The sequence below is a fragment of the Vulpes lagopus genome, chromosome X (genome assembly GCF_018345385.1).
Source record: "Vulpes lagopus strain Blue_001 chromosome X, ASM1834538v1, whole genome shotgun sequence".
Lineage (NCBI taxonomy): Eukaryota > Metazoa > Chordata > Mammalia > Carnivora > Canidae > Vulpes > Vulpes lagopus.
The window spans coordinates 88,093,736-88,115,808 of record NC_054848.1 but is presented as its reverse complement, the minus strand read 5'-3'; the positions used below and the strand labels follow the sequence as shown (position 1 = coordinate 88,115,808).

Genomic DNA, 22,073 nt, shown 5'->3' with positions numbered 1-22,073 from the left:
AATCCTGTATTAATTTTCTATGGCAGCTGTAACAAATTATCACAAACTTGGTGGCTTAAAACAATGCAATATTTATTCTTTTACAGTTTTGGAACCCAGAAATCCAAAATCAGTTTCACTGGGCTAAAATCAAGGCCTCAGTGGTGCCATGTTCCCTGGAGGCTTTAGGGGGAGAATGTTTTCTTGCCTTTTTCAGCTTCTAGAGCTGCATTCTTTGGTCTGTGTCCCTTTCTTCCATCTACAATGACTGGTAGCACAGCATTTTATCTCCTTCTCTCCCTCTCTCCCTTCCTCCCTGTCTCTCTCTCCTCCCATCCCCTCATTCTCTGCTGAGATGGGCACACTGCCTTTTCTTTCTGTGTCAAATCTTTTTGCTTCCTTTCGTAAGGATACATGTAATTGCATCTAGGGTCCACCTGGATAATTCTGATTAATCTCCCCATCTCAATGACCTTAATTTAATCACGCCTTCACAGCCTCTTATGCCCTATGAGGTAACATTCACAGGTTCCAGAGATTAGGACCTGGGTAATTCAGGGGGGCCATTATTCAGCCTACCACCGACTCCACATTTGCAGGTCAACATTTAGTTTATAACCTGTAGGCTTCTGATTGCTAACCAAGTGTGGAGCTCTTTCTAAGGCTCCGAAGTTTGTATGTAAATAAATAATAACTTACGTGTATAACTAGTAGCACTTACAAATTTGTGTGCATGCCACTGTTATTAGTAAAATAGAAAATCCTTTCAAAATGAGATCTAAGGGGTGCCTGGTGGCTCAGCTGAATGAGCATCTATCTTTGGCTCAGGTCATGATCTCAGGGTCCTGGGATCAAGCCCCGAGTAGGCTCCCTGCTCAGTGGGGAGCCCACTTCTCCCTCTCCTTCTGCCTGCCTCTCCTGCCCCCACCCCTGCTTGTGTTCTCTCTCTCTGTCAAATCAATCAATCAATCAATCAATCAAACAGATCTTTAAAAAAAAAACCCAAGAATCCCACAAAATTGAGATCTAAGGGGCCACCTTTAGACAAATTATTTCTAAATGAAATACTTTTTGCATAGCATTCATCCCTTTAGACAAAAACTATCCTTACAAAATAATCTATATCTCTATAATCTATAAAGTACATAAGTTATAAAGACTGGATTTAAAGCAGAGCATCTGCCATGTAATAAGAGTTTAATAAATGCCAGCAATTATTAATGTGTTGGATATTTTGCCACCTGAATGGAAGTATTCCAAGACCGGAAATCTAGTAATAGTAGGCTTATCTCACTTTGCAGGCAAAAGAAAGCAAAAAGATGGGATTCAATCCCCTTTTTTAGCTCATAATTTTTGTTTAATTCTTTGATACCTGTTACTGCTAGACTGTTAGTGAATGCCAACAGGTGATGGAACAAGAAGCCAAAAAATATTAGGGGGAAACTGGGAATCAGCCAATCATGTTTAGTTCAAAAGCCTGTTTTGGTTAAAGGTGCTCAGGGCTGTGCTTTTATATTTTATACTCAAACCACAGTAGTTTCTTTGCTGCTAAAATTGTCCCTCATTTATATGAATCAATCAAATACATCAATATTTTATAGCAGTCTTCAAAGAGCACCATAACTTGCAGGTACACCAGCATCTGAACAAGTTCAAGGGCTGCTAATGGAAACCATTCTCTATTATAAGGGAGCTCACCTTCACGAGGGTCGAAAATTGTGGTTCTCAACCCTGGCTGCATGTTAAGATCTCCTGGGGAGCTTTTAAAAATCCTAGTCTAAACCCAATTTATAAGAATATCTAGGGTGCTGCCCGGGTGTCAGTATTTTTAAAGCTCCCGGGTCAATTCCACTGGGCAGCTGCAGCTGAGAACTCTGGACTAAAAGAATACATGATACAGAGACCAATACAAATAATGAGGTCTGAAGTTCCACGTTCAAGATCAAGAAGGCAATGCAAATTCAGACTCACCGATTCAGTCTTGGTGAGTAAAGGAAGGAGGAGATAGATAATGAACTGAACCTGAAAGGTGGTCAGCAAAGAGGGAAGGGGCTGAAGAGAGGGTGACAGGCCTGTGAAGGGTCAAAAAAATTCTGAGTTGAGAGCAAGTGGAAAAATCTGAGCATTTTCATTAAGGGATTGAAAAATACTGGTGGTGGAGGGAAGATGTTCTCTGGCCCATTTCTCCCCTTGGATTTTTCCCCTTCACCACACTCAGGCCTTAACATTGCTACATAATTCAACACCAGAATGCATTATTGAGGGAAGCACATACTTAACAAAGGGATCAAGATAAGCAGAATACAGAAACACCTGGTGGAAATGTGTCCAGACACAGCATCTTTGATTCAAAGGGCAAATGCCTGAATACATATGTGTCTAAATCACATTATATGCTTCTATGAAGACCAATTTATTATTTTTTTCAAAGATTTTATTTATTTATTCATGAGAGACACACAGAGAGAGGCAGAGACACAGGCAGACAGAGAAGCAGGCTCCCTGAAGGGAGCCCGACACAAAACTCGATCCCAGGACCCTGGGATCACACCCTGAGCCAAAGGCAGACACTCAGCTGCTGAGACACCCTAGCGCACCCAGAGCCCACACTTTTTTTTAAAGATTTTATTTATTCATTCATGATAGACATAGAGAGAGAGAGGCAGAGACACAGGCAGAGGGAGAAGCAGGTTCCATACAGGGAGCCCAATGCGGGACTCAATCCCCGGGACTCCAGGATCACGCCCCGGGCCAAAGGCAGGCGCTGAACTGCTGAGCCACCCAGGGATCCCCGAGCCCACACTCTTTAAAGCATTTTGCTCTCATGCTTCTTAATTCTAACAATATTGATGAATTTTCCTCATTAAGTATTTTCTGGAGAGAACACCATTAAGCCCTTCTCTCGCTTTTATAAATTTTTCTATGCATTCAAGTTGAAATATGCAAAATGTTTCCATTTTCACTTTTAATTTGCTTATATTATTTTCATCAGAATCAATTAATCTTTATAAGGGTATAATGAAATATTACATATATATTAGTTTTACTTTTGTGGCCATCTACACAGTCCATTATGCCTAGCTCATACTTTATGGATCTATATTTTGTAAGATTCCCTATTCAGTTTACAGTTAATTACATATTTTTCTTAGTGCATTTTTATCCATTTTCCATTTTGTTTCCTTTGCTTTGATGACGTCTATTAAGTCTAATTTATCAGGTCAATTTTTGCAGTTTTCTCAGTGAAAAGATGCAATTCTTAGTTTTTCCTCTATAATAATTTTTAAATCAAATATAGTTATCTTTTTTCCAGCCTTAATTTGTGATTTTTTTTATCACTAATAGTTATGAGTCGGATAAAAACAGGAAAGTTTTCTATTTGTTATTTAATCCAGGGGAAATTATGAAATTAGATATTCCAGGACTACTCTAAGGAGTAGTCTTAATTTGGGGCTTCATCATTCTCAGGGTCAAAATGACAAATCCACAATGTTCTGAATGGGTGAGAGTGGGAATTGTTATTTCAGTTTTTTAAATATATTTTTTTAATTTTTATCTATTTATGATAGTCACAGAGAGAGAGAGAGAGAGAGGCAGAGGGAGAAACAGGCTCCATGCACCAGGAGCCCAATGTGGGATTCGATCCCGGGTCTCCAGGATAGCGCCCTGGGCCAAAGGCAGGCGCTAAACTGCTGCGCCACCCAGGGATCCCTTATTTCAGTTTTATAGCTGTACCTTAAAAACATTAAATAGCTCAAGGGTGCCTGGGTGGCTCAGTGAAGCATCTGACTCTTGATTTCAGCTGAGGTCATGATCTCAGGGTCCTGGGATCAAGCCCACATCAGGCTCTGAGCTCAACAGGGAGTCTGCTTGAGAGTCTCTCTATCCCTCTCCCTCTGCCTCCCCCAAGATTGCACACTCTCCTTTTCTCTCTCTCTCTCTCTCAAATAAATAAATAAATAAATAAATAAATAAATAAATAAATCTTTTTAAAAACCCATTAAATAGCTTGTGTGGGATAAACAGTAAAGCCAAATTGGAGGTAGTAGTATGGTACTAGAATGGTTTCTGGAATCACCAACCTGGATTGAATCAACATTCAGCCAGTTATAGCTGTGTGCCCTAAGCCAAGGGTTAAGTCTGTAAAATAGGGATGATACTAGTACCTAATTCATCAGTTTATCGACAGCACTGAATGAGATAAAGCATGTAGAAGCACTGGCTCACAGTAACCAATCAGTTCACATTAGTAGTTCAGTATCATCATCCACAGGATGTTCTTAGTGAGATAAACAAACACATATGAAAATAGTCCTAGAAAGACTTTGTGCTTGGGACTCTGTTAACGAAAGTTAGTGCTGAACAAATGTTAGCTCTTATTATCTTCATTGCTTCCAGAAAACTTTCCCTGGATGAGAGTTGAAGATATCTTGTGACACTTCGTTGGGAGTCCCATGTTTCCATGAACCACGGAGTTACTCAAAACATATGCCACCAGCACTTCCCTAATTGCTTCATCCCCCTTGAGTGGGCTTAGTGGACAAATAGAAGACCTAGTTTTGGGCGCCACTGGAATGTGATTTCCAAAAATCCTGATGGGGCCTGGGTCCCCCAATTTCTTTTGCCACTTTACTTCCTGGCTGGGGTCCAAAATGTCTCCCCAAGACATTTATGCCTTTGGGTTAACTTTCAGGTATGTGTAAAATATAAATTTAGCCTGGGATGGCAGTAACAAAACTTGTATCTTATGGAACACTCTCCATTTACCATATACAAATGGAGTATACCAAATGGGTATCTTGTCCACATTCAGATCTTAGGACATTAAAGCCCTTTCTCTTTCTACTACGTCAACTCTCCCCGCATGCCTCCCCTGCACACTGCCCCCCAATCCCGCAACACTCTGGGTTTTTTGCATATTGATTTCCAGCAGAAGTGTGACCTATAGGCCATGTGAGAGCGACATGTTAACTATGAGAATGCTTAATATGCCACGTTTGTCAAAGCTTAATGGACAGGCTGACTGCAAATTCCTCATGGGTTCAAGGTCAGACTTCAGCTTTGCAGATCGAGAAACTCAGTTTATTTAGTGCACCCAAAATAGTCACGTCCTGGGAGACTGCTTTATGCTAACTATGCTTGAAAAAGGTGGACATATAAACCAGGGAGTCATTTATTAATTTATAGCTGGATCTAGTGGAATAAGACACATTTGTCTATTCAGGGCATTCCCTCTGGATGGGCACGTCACTTTGAGAACCTATTATAGATGGGAAGATTGCTTGGAGAGCACAGAATCTGAACAAATGATGAGGGTTGTTCTTGAATTCTATAGTTTTATTTTCATCAAATAAACATAGCTAGATGAATATTCTTCTCTACTGCAGGGTTATTTTCTCTCAGTAACTTATAGCCAAAGCCAGAGCCCCCTCTTCTCTGAAAACCAGCAAATTATTCCCACATTTTAATTTCCATCTTTTTTCTTTTTTAAATAAACTTTATTCTTTAGAAAGGTTTTAGATTCATAGAAGAATTATAAAGATGGTACATAGTTCCCATATACCCTACACCCAATTTCCCCTATTAACATCTCACATTATTATCATGGGTTTGTTACAACTAATGGATCAATATTGATATGTTGTTATTAAAGTCCATACATTATTCTGATTTCTTTAGTTTTTATCTATCTAATGTCCTTTATCTGTTCCAGGATCCCATTCAGGATACCGCATTACATTTGGTTATCATATCTCTTTAGGCTTCTCTTGGCTGTAGAAGTTCCTCAGACTTCCCTTGTTTTTTTATTTAAAACCAATTAACATATAGTATATTATTAGTTTCAGAGGTAGAGTTTAGTGATTCATCAGTTGCATATCACATCCAGTGCTCATTACATCACGTGTCCTCCTTAATGCCCATCACTCAGTTACCCCATCTCCCCACCCCCCTCCCCTCCAGGAACCCTCAGTTTGTTTCCTCGAGTTCAGTCTCTTACACTTTATCTCCCTCTCTGATTTTGTCTTATTTTCCCCCCTCCCTTCCCCTAGGATATTTTTTTTAAGTATGCCAACCATGGGCTTGAACTCATGACTCTGAAATCGGAAGTCACATGTTCTGACTGAACCAATCAGGTGTGCCCCATATTTTAATTTCCATTTCCCCCCACTTTGTTCATTCCCAGTTTTTAAAAAGGATTTTATTTATTTATTTATTTATTTATTTATTTGACAGAGCGAGCATAGCAGGGGGAGGGGCAGAGGGAGAAGCAGACTCCCTGCTGATCAGGGAGCCCAATGTGGGGTTCCATCCTGGGACCCGGGGATCATGAACTGAGCCAAAGGCAGATGCATAACCGACTGAGCCACCCAGGCGCCCCCATTCCCAGTTTTTAATTCCCATTCCCCTTTAATATTTTTCACCATGACCTCATGTCATGCCGGGGACATTCCAATTCAGTTGAATAGATCACAACTTTTTACCGCTCTTGCATTCCAGTCACTCTCATTCCTTCGCTGACCTTGAAGAAGACTCAAGCCTTTCTAACAAGATTCCAGTGACATCTTTTCTATCTATGACACATTTATAGGACTTCTCCTTAAGAAAACCCCTGCCAAGGCAACCAGGGCCATTTATTATGGATCAATTCTACCAAGTTTCAATTCTCCAGGTTTATTTTTATTTCTATCTCTATCACTCCACCCATCCAACTTGGCAGAGAGGAGTGTATTAATGTTGCTCCTTGTGCACTAAAGGGAGAGAGCAGCATAAGACTACCAGCAAATAGTCAAGGGAAGTCAAACAAGCTTCACCTATTAATCTGGTCTAAGCGGCAACTTTTTCTTTTTACTCCAGAATCCTGATTAGCAGACATATCCATTTCTAAGAATGAATCCTGATTCTTAAAAAAAAAAAAAAAAAAAAAAAAGATTTTATTTATTTGACAGAGAGAGAGAGGGCACAAGCAGGGGGATGGGCAGACAGAGAGGGAGAAGCAAAGTGTCCACTAAGCAGGGAGTCCAACCTGGGGCTGGGTCCCAGGACCCTGGGATCATGACCTGAGCCAAAGGCAGATGCTTAACCAACTGTGCCACCCAGGCGCCCTTGAATCCTGATTCTTTACCAACTTTTCCTATGCCAGCCAAAGAGATGAAGGTTTCTCTTTCTTCTTTCTTTCTTTCTTTCTTTCTTTCTTTCTTTCTTTCTTTCTTTCTTTCTTTCTTTCTTTTTCTTCTCTTTCTTTCTTCTTTCTTTCTTTCTTTCTTCTTTCTTTTCTTTCTTCTTTCTTTCTTTCTTTTTTTCTTTCTTTCTTTCTTTCTTTCTTTCTTTCTTTCTTTCTTTCTTTCTTTCTTTCTTTCCTTTCTTCCCTCCAAGAGAGAGGAGAGAGAGAGAGAGGAAAGAGGTGAGAGAGAGGAGAGAGAGAGAGAGAGGCGAAGGAGGCAGGGGCAGAGGCAGAGGGGGAGAGAATCTCAAGCAGGGTCCCCACTCAATGGCTCGATCTCACGACCATGAGATCATGACTTGAGCCAAAATTAGGAGTCATACACTTCACTGACTGAGCCACCCAGGCATCCCAATAATGTTTTCTAATCATCTAGGTTCTTAACTGATAAAATTAGCTAATAACAGTTTGATTCAGATGGTAATTGAGCATCTCCTTTTGAGGCACCCGATAAACACTGGCTGGATTATCCTATACTAGGAGTTCCCTAGACTTAAGGAAGGGAGCCATAATTTTGATTCACTTGCCTCAGAGAATCATTAGCTTTAACAAATTGTGCTATGTAGTTATCCTCATCTACCCTCTAAACAGAGGCAGAGAATGAATAAATGAAATGTTTCCAATATTTATATCCTGTCCATTCCCATTTGAAGTCAGATCAGGTCTTAGCAAATAAAACCCCAAAGTGCAGACAAGTCCTTGAAAATATAGATGAAGGAAGGTCTGGATCTAATAAGGGCCAAGTATTTGGCTTTTTAACTCATGGAATTTCTTAGGGAAATAAAGGATTTATAGGTCTGAGTAAATGGTGATATTGAATTCAGCAAGGTTAAGGGCAGGCATAGTCTTTGACTTTAAAACAGAAACCTCGCAGAGGCACCTGGGTGGTTCAATGGTTGAGCGTCTGCCTTTGGCTCAGGGCATGATCCCGGGGTCCTGAGATCAAGTCCCACATAAGGCTCCCAACAGGGAGTCTGCTTCTTCCTCTGCCTGTGCCTCTGCCTGTGTCTCTCGTGAATAAATAAATAAAATCTTAAAAAAAAAAAAAAGGAAACCTCATGTAGCTCAGTTTGTTCTACTGGATGACAGGGACTGGTCAAGATTCCATTGCCTACCAGACTGCTTTTAGCATTTGTCTCAAGATCTCTCAAAGGGTCTTCAACAACTTGAATTCTGAACTCCTTCCTTTTCTTACTCTCAACCAACTTATCCCTGCATTCTTTGGTGCACATATGTGGGCATGAGGGGGTATATATAAGTGTACATGTGAATGTGTTTGGGGAGGCAGGGTGAAGGTTTGGGAAGAGGGTGCTACAGAGAAGGCAAAGGAAGGGATTGAACTGATTAGAGAAGTTTTAACTGATTTTTATTCCAAAGAAGAGAAAAATCGTCCAGTTTCTCTGAACCTATACTAATTTGCACCTCCAGTTCTTGACACTTTTTTCCTGTGGTATTTGCTCATGACGACCTTGCCCTTGGCTCACCCACGTACAGATTCCCCTATATCCCAAATCAGAGGTCAAGAGGCTAACGCAAAGCATTTCCCAGAATTACCTAGGCTCTTGATGAAATGTTAATCTGATCAAATGTGACAAGCTTTGCCCCAAAGCCAGATGAAGGCAGAGAGGGCCCCTCACCGCTGTAGAAGGCAGATGGACATGCAGCAGCAATACCTTGCTTGTCCCAAGTGCTGACAGGATCATTTGCTATTGCTTGGGAGACTGCAAGGACAGGAATGTGCCTGACTAGAGCTGTAGGCATGTACAGATAATTTAGAATAATATTCTTTTGGGCACCTGGGTGGCTCAGTTGGTTAAGCGTCTGTCTTCAGCTCAGGTCACGATCCTCAGGGTCCTGGGATCAAGCTCTATGTCCCACTCCCTGCTTAGAAGCTCCACATCCCACTTTATTTATTTATTTATTAGCCTGCTTCTTCTTCTCCCTCTGCCACTCTGCCCTGCTCATTCTCACGCATGTGTGCTCTCTCTCTCTGTCAAATAAATAAAATCTTATTTAAAAATAGAATAATTTTCTTTTTAAAGCTAGTGTTGATGCTTAGGACATGTCCAATATTGTGATTTAAAACTATCTTGGGTTTTTTTTTTAAACTGGTAAACAACCTGTAAATTTTATTGGGAAGTGTAAGTACCCAAGAATAGTGGGAATTTTTTTTTCTTTCATCCCTCAGGTCTATTTCGTATTACATTGCATAAGTGTAAGGTGTACACTGGGTGGATTTGATATCCTTATATACCACAAAATAATTACCACCATGACATGAGCTAATACCTCCATCATGTTACATGATTACCATTTCTTTTTTTGTGGTGAGAATATTTAATATCTACTATATTTGCAACTTTTAGTATTATTAACTATAATCACTGTGCTGTTCATTGGATCCCCAGAATTTATTCATCTTCTAACTTAGAAATTTGTATCCTTTGACCAACATTTCCCCATTTCCCCCATCCCTCAGCCCCTTGTAACCACCGTTCTACTCTGTTTCTGAGTTCAGCTATTTTTTTATTCCAGAACTATCCTGGTTTTAACAAAAACACTTAGGGGTGATCGCCTAGGGGAGAGGCTCCAATATGTGAGGTGTAGCTGAAAACAAAAAAGTATTTTTGAACTTACTTTCCGCAGCCTTATGCCAGGTACTCCCAACATCTTGGCCCCGGCCCTCTGCTCTTTATATAGTCTTTCTTGAAATGTCATCCAGTTTCCTTTTAATTAATCAATTCTGAAAAAAGTAGGACTCACACAGAGCAAACTCTTTTGGATGCATTCTGATCTACATTCTAATCTCAGGTCTACTACTCAATTAGCAATATGACCTTGACAAGAATCACTTATGGTTGGCAAAATTCTAAAGATGCTTCCCCAAGATTCCCATCTCCTCGTTATTTAAGCAAATGCTAGTCTTGGTACAGCTGTGTAGGGACTTTTCAAATGTAACAAAATTTGCTAATCAGCAGACCTTATAGTACGGAGATCTGGAGGAAACTTGGAGAGGTGAGGGGGTATGTTTACAGCCTCAGTGGTGATGATGGTTTCACAGGTGTACTTACCCTCGAACTCGTGAGTTGTATACATTCCATAGGTACAGCCTTTTATATGTTGATCACACCTCCACTGAGTGGTTGAAAGGAAGAAAAAAGCAGAGAAGAGGCGGAGGGGAGGTCAAAGAGATCTGAAGTGTGAGAAAGGCCCCACCCACCATTGCTGCCTTTGAAGATGGAGGAAGGGCAGCCTCTAGAAATTGAGACCAGCCCTCAGCTGACAGCCAGCAAAGAAAAAGGGACCTTAGTTTTACAACTAGAAGGAATGGAATTCCACCAACATCCTCAATGAGCTTGGAAGCAGATTCTTGCCCATGGCCTCCAGAAAGGAATGCAGCCTAGCCAACTCCTTGATTTCAGCCTGTGAGACTCTTAGGAAGAGAACCAGGTAAGAAAGCCATGCTGTGCCCAAACTTCCAACCTATGGAACTGTGAGCCAATGCATGTGTGACACTTTCGACCACAAAGTGCATAGGGATTTTTACTGGTGGCATTAGAAGACTAATACATCATCTTTTTTTTTTTCTGAATTTTAGTATCCTCGTTCGTGAATAGAGATGATACCGATTCAAAAGGTTTTTCTGAGGATTAGCATGTATTTAATGTTATTTTAGCACAGCACCCGACACATGGTAAGCTGTGTCACAACTGGCAGATAGTATTGTTTCCAAATGCCTCTGCTTCCATTTGGGCTGATGTCTCCCAGGACTCCCAGATTGATCTCTCCAGCTCAGCTCTTTCATTTGAAGTCTTTTTCAGGGGTCCAAAGGGATGTTAAGTCAGGGAAACTGTAGGAACTGTTTATGAGAGCCTTGGCAAGAGGAAAGTTACTTGGACCTTGGTTTTGACAGTTTGCTGACCCTGCTGTGCTTTGAGCTCTATCCATAGGAAAAATGGAAGGATATGTACTGAGACATTAATAGTCAGGGAGCCTGAGTGGCTCAGTTGATTAAGCATCTGATTCTTAATTTTGACTCAGGTCATGATCTCAGGATCATGAGATAGAGCCCCGCCTCAGGCTCCATGCTGGATGTGGAACCTGCTTAAGATTCTCTCTCTCTCCAGATGAATGGGTGGCTCAATGATTGAGCGTCTGCCTTCTGCCCAGGGCATGATCCTGGGTCTGAAGATCAAGTCCCGCATTGGGCTCCCTGCAAGGAACCTACTTCTCCCTCTGCCTATGTCTCTGCCTCTGTCTCTGTGTCTCTCATGAACAAATAAATAAACATCTTTAAAAAAAAATTCTCTCTCTCTCTCTCTCTCTCTGCCCCTCCATTCTCTCTCGCTCTCTCAAAAACAAAGAGTGATTATCTTTGGGAGGTAGGACTTTTGTTTTCTTTCTCACATTTTGAAATATATTTCCAGATCTTCTATAGGAACATGTATTATGTTTATAATAAAAAATAAACTAGTCTTGAATTCTAAAAAAAAATACCACCTATAGCCTGAGAACTACCTCTGTCTAGGATGTAAATGGACAGTTCATGGTCTTAGAACTTTCACTGCATCCTGGAGCAGCTGGTAATACTCTTGTGACAAATTTAAGCTTACCTGTTATTGAAACCAGAGATCGGTTTCAGATGATCCAAAATGACAGTAATAATTTTGTTAAACTCCTAAAGGGTGATGCCTTGCAGTCAACTGTTTCCCCCTTGACCCTGTGAGATAATGAATGAATTGCTGAGAAAAGAAAGCCATTCCTGGTGAACCTCAGAATCCAAGCCTCAACATGCCTGGGGATTTATACAAACTTCCTTTTCTTTTCTTAGAAACCCACACTTACTCTTTTCTGAACTCTTCATGTGTAGCTGTGGAGACCATCCTCCTTCTTTCCTGAGACCCTAAAATACTGCAAAACTGTTTCTGTTTAGTCCCCTGGGTCAATCTTGACCATTTACCAGTGCCACCAAGTCAGGGGCCAGTAAATTCCTAATTCCAAGCACAGTGCCCCTTGGCAGAAGCCCCACTGATCTAGCTTAATTCAAGGTCCTGACCCACTGAACCTCTAGGACTTGGGAAGCTGACTCCCTTGGCCAGAGGGGAGCCTGGTGTGTTGCCTTCTGGGAACTGACAGGAATAGGCAGCTTCCTTGCCTACCTCAGAAGGCCAAGGGATGCTTTGAACTGAAACAAAAGCTTTCTTCCTTTTTAAAAAGCTTGTATTAATTTATTTGAGAGAGAGAGAGAGAGAGAAGGGAGGAGGGGCAGAGGGAGAAGCAAGCTCCCAGCTGAGCAGGGAAACTGACTCGGGGCTCAATCCCAGGACCCTGAGATCACGACCTGAGCTGAAGGCAGATGCTTCACTGACTGAGCTTTCTAGACTGCTTCTCACTGAGAACACTCTTAAGACTGAGCAAGATGAGAAAGTTTCCTTCCTTGTTGTGTTTATAGTTTCATAAAGGAGAAGTAAATATGCCTAAAGTCATGAAAGTAAACGTCGTGAAGTAAATGTGCCTAAGTAATGAAATGTGCGATTAGTCAGTGTCTGATGCTTCATGAGAGCAAAGCCCAGGTCTGTTCAGCTCACTGTCAGACCCCAGGGCCTAGCGTGGCATCTGGCTCATACTAGATGAGCAATAAACACGTGGCGAATGAATGAACCTATAGGTTAATGAAATAATGACACAAATACTTAACTACAATTTTGATAAAACTTCAAGGTGTGATGAGAACATGTAAGAAGGGACCTAACCTGGGGCGCCGGGTAGCTTAGTTGGTTAAGCATCTGCCTTCCACTTAGGTCATGATCCGGGGTCCTGGGATCCAGCCCCATGATGAGCTCCCTGCTCAGTGGGGGGTCTGCTTCTCCCTCTCCCTCTGCCTGCTTTTCCTACCTGCCTGTGCTTTCTCCCTCCCTCTCTGTCAAATAAATACATAACATCTTCAAAAAGAAAAAAAAAAGGACCTAAACTATTTTTGATGGGGCAAGGCAGTCATGCAAAACTGCCTGAAAGTGAGCATGGGCCTTGGCAAAGGGAAGGTATTTCTGTTCATATGGTCCCTTGAAACTTGGAGCCAATGGAAGGGAACGCACCCAACAGCAGGAGGCTAGCTGCCCACAGGTAAGGATGATACCTGAGGGGACATCAAGCAGCATTCCCAAGGTACTGGTCACACTGTGCAGCACATGGTGCTACCCCGGGGCCCTTGAGGGCTAACTAGCCATCACTCACTTCCATAGTGAAGAGAAATGTGGTAAGCTTGGACCCTGGCATTTGCACCTTTTCCTCTTCTACTCTTAGCCTCCACTGTTGTGCCTGGCTATGTCCCTTCCAATCTGCCTTTTCCTTTCCACGTGCTCATATGACTGCGAAGGGCTTCAGGTAACCCACTTTTTTACTCCTGAGAGAAATTCTAGGCCTTTCAGTCCCAGGCTGTATCCTGGACACTTGGATAGGTAGAATATCACTGTATTTTGTTTTACCCTAAATTGTGTGCATGTGTTTTCCCACTCTTTAATCCCCAGAAACCACTTTGAACTTTCCTGAGTATCATGCATTCTACATCACTGTTCAGGTCAATCCCAACTCTCATTCTTAACCCGGGGGAAATGCCGACACTGGAAGATTGGCATCAAGGGAAATTTATTGTAACTGTAGCCAACAGTTTCACATCCTTGATGTGCAGTAAAACTCAAGAGAACTCCCAGTTGCCACCTTCTGCCTCTCCGACACTTTTTTTTTCCTCCGATAGTCCCAATCTCTATCTCAGGTATATGTGTACGGGAGAGAGAATCGTAAGAAATAAAGGTGAAACCACGTAGGAAATAGTATTTTCAATTCACCTCTAAATGCCTAATAGGACTTGGAATGATATATTTCCATGACTGATCACTAAAAGGAATTGGCTGGATTATAGCTAAGGCGCAAATACTGTGTAGAATCCAACCTAACTTTACAAAATAGACTTTTCTTTTTCTGAAAAGAGGGAGGAACTTTGATTTTGCCAATTAAAGTTTTAATTGTGACAATGATGCCTATCATCTAAAGGATGAGCCTTCGTGGGATGGGAGGACATAAGTGGTTCAGGCCAGTAGCCGACTGGCTGAAGTATATATATACACCATATTATATATATATATATAAACTTCCAGCTCTAATTTTCTCTGATTTTTGTCTAGAATATTAAATATGGGCTTTGCCAGGATAAACCTGAAATGCCAAGGTGTCAAACAGGGGGCCTGTGAAAGGAAGAGGGCATGTGGTCAGTCTCTTAGGTTTGGAGACAAAAGAAGAGCGAGGGGGCGGTGATGCCTATGGGTATGTTTATGTATTTTCCACACTGGGAATCGCTCATATTTCCAGAAAGGGACAGGTCTCTATTGGCCAGACTCCCACTAAAGTCCAAGGTAAATACTTCTCTTCTATTTAATATGTAGAGATTTTTTTGTCCCTAGAGAACAAAAGTGGGCACATGGCCTTGTGGTAGGAGACAAAGTTTATGCCCACTTTCTTGGCTGAACAATTACTAAGCACCATAGTCACAAGAACAATTCTTGCCAATAACAAGCATTCCTGACTGGCCTTTCCTTTCTCTAAAATCCAATGCCCACTGATTTGACTTTTATTTAATCTACATTTGATGCCTTACAAAACCTAAAAGGTCAGGATTAATAGAATTTGGAGGGAAAGGCATTTGCATGAAAAGATTTTCATTTCCCCTTTGTGCAAGGCTACAATGCTCACCTAGGAGGAGCTTTTACATTATTTCATTTTTTGTGTGTGTGCTGCTTTCTGAATTTGCAAAGAAATTTTTTTTTTGTTAGAGCTAATACAAGTTGAAAGTTGGAGCCTCCCAGGAAATTAACTGTGGCTCTTTGTTTGACTTTATAGAATTCTAATTTTAGACTATAGGACATTCATCAGTAAAATGGAAGTTATATGTATATTTTTTTCTTTGGTGTATACCAATTTTTAAAATTTATTTGACAAAGAGAGAGAGCACAAGCAGGGGGAGTGGCAGGCAGAGGCAGAGGGAAAAAGCAGATTCCCCCTGAGGGGGGGACCCAATGTAGGGCTCCATCCCAGGACTCTGGGACCATGACCTGAGCCGAAGGCAGACACCCAACTGACTGAGCCACCCTGGCTCTCCAGTATACCAACTTTAAGTAACTTTTCTTGCCTTCTAATTCCTCTGATTTTAAGTAACTTTCTTTCTCCTCTGCTTTCTCTTGCTTAGGATCACTGATTATTATACCTTTGTGTAGCTTGTCCCTTTATTGGAGTCTTGGCCCTGTCTGTCTCCTCCCCCACACGTCCCAGCTCTGTTTTCCCTTCTTTTAGCCCTCAACGGCAACCTGGCTAAAAAATTGAGTTCCAAGATGAAGGGTAGCAATGCATGGAAGTGAACTGCTGAACCTTTGCCGTGTTCACGCTTGATTTATGTGTTTAAGAAAAAAAATCTCTGGATTTTTAAAAAAGCAAATCTGGAAATGCTGTTGAGGATAGTCTTTGGCACCAGTACGCTCTTCTAAGGCAGCGTCTGCGATGACTTCACCCCTTTAAAATGTGGCTCTTATGATAGCACTCACACATGCCTGAGGTCGCTTGAAGGAAACGTCCTCTGATATTCAATAAACAATACAAGCTTTCTCCATCCTCACATCTCCAGACACTTCTTGGTCAACATAGTGTTTACGAAAATGGGCTTCAAGAAGGAAGGCTGAGTAGTTGGATTGTTGGAAGGAAAAAGACAATTAGTATGTGTGTGGTTCATTTTTTGAAAATTTTTTTTATTTTAGGAACATGCGTTAGGAAACTAGACAGCTGCATGGAGGCACATACAGTTGCTTCTTTAACTCTGCAGTATTATCAGAGTGTGTGAAGGTTCATTTGCCAGTTGTTGTAAAGTCTGCCAAGCAATTCTGAGTGTCTGCTTGGAGAACTTACTTTCCCATGTATTTCTGGTCCTCTAAGTGCTATTTGGGTAGTTCTGCCAAACAGAATGAAAAGAAAAAAATAAAAAACAAATTTAAAATGCAGCAATAATTTTGTGCAAATCTTATTAAGTCAGCCACAAACGAATCCATTTTGTGTGAGTCAATTTTTGTGTAGACTACAAAGCAGCACAGCGTCTGGCAGAACTACAGCTGCCTAACAAAGCAGAAATGATGAAATAATATGAAACTACTACTACTACTAAATATATGTAAACAGGTTTGTTTTTTCAAATCTGAAAAGGTCCTGGCTGTATGGAGATTAATTTTAAATAATGATTCTCAAGGGAAAGACAAAGGACACTGATAAAATATTGAGTTCTTGCTATGTGTCAAATACAGGAGTTGGTGTTTTGCATATTTAAACTCGGTAGAGAAAAATAAATAAATAAATAAACTCGGTAGAGACCCACAGCAACCCTGTGGGGTAGGTATGATGGCCTCATTTTATTTATCTATTTTTTTAAGCTTTTTATTGAGGAGGATAATCTCTCTACCCAATGTCCTCATTTTATGTTTCTTTTAAAGCTCATGATTTTTTTGTTTTTGGTAGTCTCTACACCCAATGGGGGGATCAAACTCATGACCCTGAGATCAATGATCGCATGTTCCTCTGATTGAGCCAGCCAGGCACCCCTAATTGCCTCATTTTAATGACAAACAGACAAAGGCTCAGAGAATCCTATCTTGACCAGGATCACACAGCCAGGAAGCTGCAGAGTTAGGATCCCAGTTGATACCTGACCGTCTGTATATGCTGTTATCTCTTGGATATTTTGAAAACATAGCTCGTGTGTCATTACACAGCAATTCATCGCATCATTATTTTAATTTTTTCATCTATAAAATTTCCAAATCAAGTACAAGGCAAAAGATCATAAACATCAGGGCTCAAGTTCACGAACTGGCTAATATCACCACAGCCAACAAACTGATAAACTGTGTCCCAGTTGACACTTCTGTTCTTAACAAGTTACTGATTAATTTAATGGCTTCTGTCCTCACTAGGGACTTCCTAGCATATCAAAAATGTGCCCCCCCTCCCCACAACTGGTCAGCAACCTTAAGAATAAGAGAGTAATATTTCTCGTGGGCCTTGAGTTTTTGATATGTGATTTTGTGCATACACATGCCAACTCAAATTATTGCTGCAAAGGGATCCTTTTAAAAAAATTTTTATTTGAAACCAATTTAGGTAACACATACTGTATTATTAGTTTCAGAAGTAGCATTTGGTGCTTCATCGGTTGCATATAGACCCAATGTTCAAATGACTCTTTACCCCTTTTTCATACTCACACACTGTGTTGTCTAACAGGCACACAGATCAGAGATGTACGGTGATCATTTCAGTTCCTCCCCTTATTAGCTTAATCATTTGATACCTTTGGTCTCTAGGTCCTGTTATTTAACATCTCCAAGAGTCAATTTCCTAAATGTAAAGTAGGACAAGAGTGACATTTTCCTGTTTTGGTATTGAGAACATTAAATGAGGGGATCCCTGGGTGGCGCAGCGGTTTAGCGCCTGCCTTTGGCCCAGGGCGCGATCCTGGAGACCCGGGATCGAGTCCCACGTCGGGTTCCCGGTGCATGGAGCCTGCTTCTTCTTCTGCCTGTGTCTCTGCCTCTCTCTCTGTGTGTGTGACTATCATAAATAAATAAAAAAAATTTTAAAAAGAGAACATTAAATGAGATAATGAATGTAAAATAACCAGTGTGTGGTCAGTGTTCAATTAGTTCTTTTCCCTTCTTCTTTCCAAATGTACAATCTCATTTACAAATTCATTTTTTAAAGATTTATTTATTTATTCATGAGAAACACATACAGAGAGAGGCAGATGTAGGCAGAGGGAGAAGCAGGCTCCCTGCAGGGAACCCCATACGGGACCCGATCCTGGGACCCTGGGATCATACCCTGGGCTGAAGGCAGACACTCAACCACTGAGCCACCCAGGCGTCCCTACAGATTCATTTTTTTAATAAACATTTGGAATTTTATTTAACCATGAACATTGTTATAGTTAGAGACCATCTTGGTTCTTCATAATGATACTGAGCATGCTCACAAGGGGTTCCCATTGTTTAGTCCTAAATAACCATCTTTTAAAAAAAGGAGAAAAACTTGGCACACTACCATTTAACTTGTTTTAATGTTTCTTCACAAATGGTGAAAAATACTAAGACAAGGAATAATCATAACATTGTGGCCAACATTATAAATATGAAATTATGCATTTGAAGCATTTTCTGGTTTAAAAAATAAATCTGGTAGCCAATGCAGCTCTGCGGGGTCTCTGCGTCTAGTAGGGCGGGTCTCTGAGTCCCTGATGGTGCTCGCCTTTCTCCATTTCTCCTGGTCCTCCATGTCCACCTCTTCTTCCTCCCATCTGTTTCATCAAAGGTCCACGGGACCCACCAGGGCTTCCCTGTCTTCCTCTACCACAGCCACCTCTGAACATCCCACTGGGACCACCATGGTCCATGAGGCCACCTCTTCCTCCCCACATGCCGCCATGGCCACCACTGCTATGATAACCGCCCTGGGGCAGAAAGGGTGGTAGAAGGAAGCTTTCAGGCTTCAGGGCCTTACACTGGTTGCATTCTGTTCTCCAGGTGAAGTTCTAGTTTCCGCACCCCGGATTGGGGCACTGCCAGTCCCCAGCTCAGTGCTGGATATCTCCTCCGCTGGATGGGTTCCCTGGGAAACCCCAGGGCCTTCTTGGGAGAAAGCCACCTCTGTCTCCTCGATGGCCTCCCATGTGACCCATGGGGCCCCCAGGACCTCCTGAGCCCCCTGGACCTCCGTGGAGTGACAGTGGCATCCCTCTGCCCTCATGCGGAACACACCACCCTGCATGCTGTTCATCGGAGGCTTCTTCCAAGCAAGAGAAACCTTAAGTTTGCTCCCTTGAAAATCTTTCCCATCAAACCACTCCATGGCAGGCTTGGCAGTTGGTGGGTCTTCATAGGACGCTGTAGCATCACCTCTGGGCTTTCCTGTTTCCTTGTCCAAGTTCTCTTGCTCATCTTGTCAACTCCACACTGCTTAAAGAAATGTGCCAGATCACCTGGAGTCACGTTGTCATTTACGCCTTGCCCATAATTGCACTGTTGTCAGAGTCTTCATCTGGACCTACAGATGGGCTGAGATCAAGATCTGGTCCTCCATCCACGGGTCCACCGGGCTTATTGAAGCCACCTGGCTCTCCAGCGCTACCCATTCCACTGTATCCTTCTCTCTGCCCACCTCTGCTCATGCCTCCACCATCAAATCCTCCTCCTCCCCTGCCCCGGTCAACAGGACCACTCATGCTCCGGTTCTCTCCTGGTCTGGAAAATCCTCCAGGGCAGCCCGGGTGGCTCAGCGGTTTAGTGCCACCTTCAGCCCAGGGCCTGATTCTGGAGACCCGGGATCGAGTCCCATGTCAGGCTCCCTGCATGGAGCCTGCTTCTCCCTCTGCCTGTGTCTCTGCCTCTCTCTCTCTCTCTCTCTCTCTCTCTGTGTGTGTGTGTATGTGTCTCTCATGAATAAATAAATAAAATATATATATAAAAAAAGAAAATCCTCCAGACTCCTGCCCATAAACAGCCAGGCTACTAGGGTGGTTCTGTCAGAATGAACTCTTGCCCGTAGCTGCTGCTCTGTTGGCTATATTGACTTGGAGCCTGGCTGTAGGATTCAGTTTGGGGGGATAACTAGTGAGCAGCTGCTGCTCATAGCTGCTTTGTTGACCATGGCTGCTCGGCTGCCCGTAGGTGTTCTGCTGAGAGTAACTGCTTTGATCATAACTAGTCGGCTGTGGAGAGGAGTAGCTGGTAGGAGGATAAGATGGTGGTGCCTAGGATAAGAGACTGGCTGCATGGGGTAGCCCCCAGGTACCTGGGGATAACTATAGTTACTCTGTCTATATCCTGGGCTGAGCTGGTTGTGACCCCCTGTGCTAGATTGAGGTTGACTAGTCTCAGTGGGTTTGTTACCATCCTGTAGCCCTGCAGGTGCGGTGGCTGCCAGCTGCTGCCCATAGGCTGGGTAAGCAGGCTGAGGGCCCTATGCAAACTGAGCTGCATAGGAGGCCTGGGTGGTAGTGACCGTAGCAGTGGTGGTATCATAAGCACCAGCGCCATACTCCTGGACAGGCTGACGGTATGCCTGGGGGGCAGTTGGAGTAGTATAACCAGCAGGAGGCTGTCCATAAGAAGTTGCATAGGCAGGGCACCTGGGTGGCTCAGTGGTTAAGCATCTGCCTTTGGCTCAAGGCGTGATCCCAGGATCAAGCCCCACGTCAGGCTCCCCACAGGGAGCCTTCTTCTTCCACTGCCTATGTCTCTGCCTCTTTCTCTGTGTCTCCCATGAATTAAAAAAAAAAAAAAGTTGCATAGGCGCTCTGCCCATAGGTCGCAGTGGTCTGAGCCTGGGGCTAGCTGACATCAGTGGGCTGTCCATACGTTCCGTAACTTTGCTGCCCATATGCTTGGGTGATTTGTGTGTATCCTTGAGTGGGTTGGGTGGAGCATGCACTGTAGCCTTGCTGAGCTGCAGCTTGGCTGTAATCCATGGATGCCATTTTCTCTCCTTCCTTCTCGTTCTCTCAATGTCTGTCTCCCTCTCGCTTTCCCTCTCTGTTTACAAACTCACTGGAGATTATTGCTGTGCTAACCTTCAGTGAGGACAATGACCACATATTGGATTTTCAAATATTAGATTCAGGAAATCTCAGCATAGACATAAAATATACATATATTTTGACATATATTAATTTCCTATGAAGATCAAAGAATAAGGACATTGTTAATACAAGATCTCTGAGACCAAAGGAGAATAATAAAATTGTTAGGGATATTTCATAATGATTAAGAAATTATAGACATGGTGGCCATCAATGTAGAACTATTCCATGTGGACAGAACAAGATAAAAAGATTCCCAGCTCCTAGTCCCATCTTCTTTTGTCATTTGACCACTTTGATCCTCTTAAATTATGTTCTTTCTTTCTCACCAAATGAGGAAATTAAAATATGTCTTGCTTACTTCATAGCGCTATTTGCGACAATCAGATAAAGTAAAGCATGGAAGAGCATTTAGGAGTATAGATGGGAGATGAAGGCTTGGGTTCTTTGTCACCCATGATTCTGGTCTTTTCTGTGGCATTCTCTCTTTCTTTTTTAAGATTTTATTTATTTATTCATGAGAGACACAGAGAGATAGAGGCGGAGACACAGGCAGAGGGAGAAGAAGCAGGCCCAATGCAGGGAGCCCAATGCGGGACTCGATCCCGGAACCCCGGGATCACGCCCTGGTCCGAAGGCAGGCGTTCAACCCCTGAGCCACCCAGATGTCCCTTCTGTGGCATTCTTACTCCCTTTTCCCGGCAGCACGGCAACTTAGCTTTTTAAAATGCAATATTCAAAAGAAGATGAGCTTAATGGAAAAACTTATCCTTGACACATTTTAAGATAAAACCTTTGCTCTATTTGATGAATTGATGGATTCTGACTAGCTGGGCAGAGGTTTTGTACGAAAGAGTCTTATTCTTTGGAGGAGAGTAGGGTTTTAATTCCTCTCAAGCCAGCTGTCCAGGACCACAGGCTCTTATTATCTCTTTAAATCTATCACCTGCTCCAAATGCATTAGTAGGATAACCAAAGCTCATGGAAGCATTTCTCTTGCTCTTGGCTGAAACCAAAACATCCTTTGTGTGAAGGGATAGAAGTGAGAACTATTTCTGCTTCAGCTCAAATGAGGGTTTATAAACTGAGAAGGATCTCAAGGGGTCTAAGGAAAAGACTACGAAACATAGTAGCCCCTCACTAGCCAGGCAGCCAGAGACTGATAGGTAACTGTTTTCTATAGTTGTTGTCTTCTTTTGAGGATGGATT

The 22,073-nt window shown here is 42.3% G+C and overlaps 1 pseudogene; it reads right to left on the bottom strand.

Annotated features, from left to right (window-relative positions):
- Positions 1 to 18,497: 18,497 nt before the first annotated feature.
- Positions 18,498 to 20,762, bottom strand: LOC121483396 (annotated as a pseudogene).
- Between the last annotated feature and the right edge of the window lie 1,311 nt (positions 20,763 to 22,073).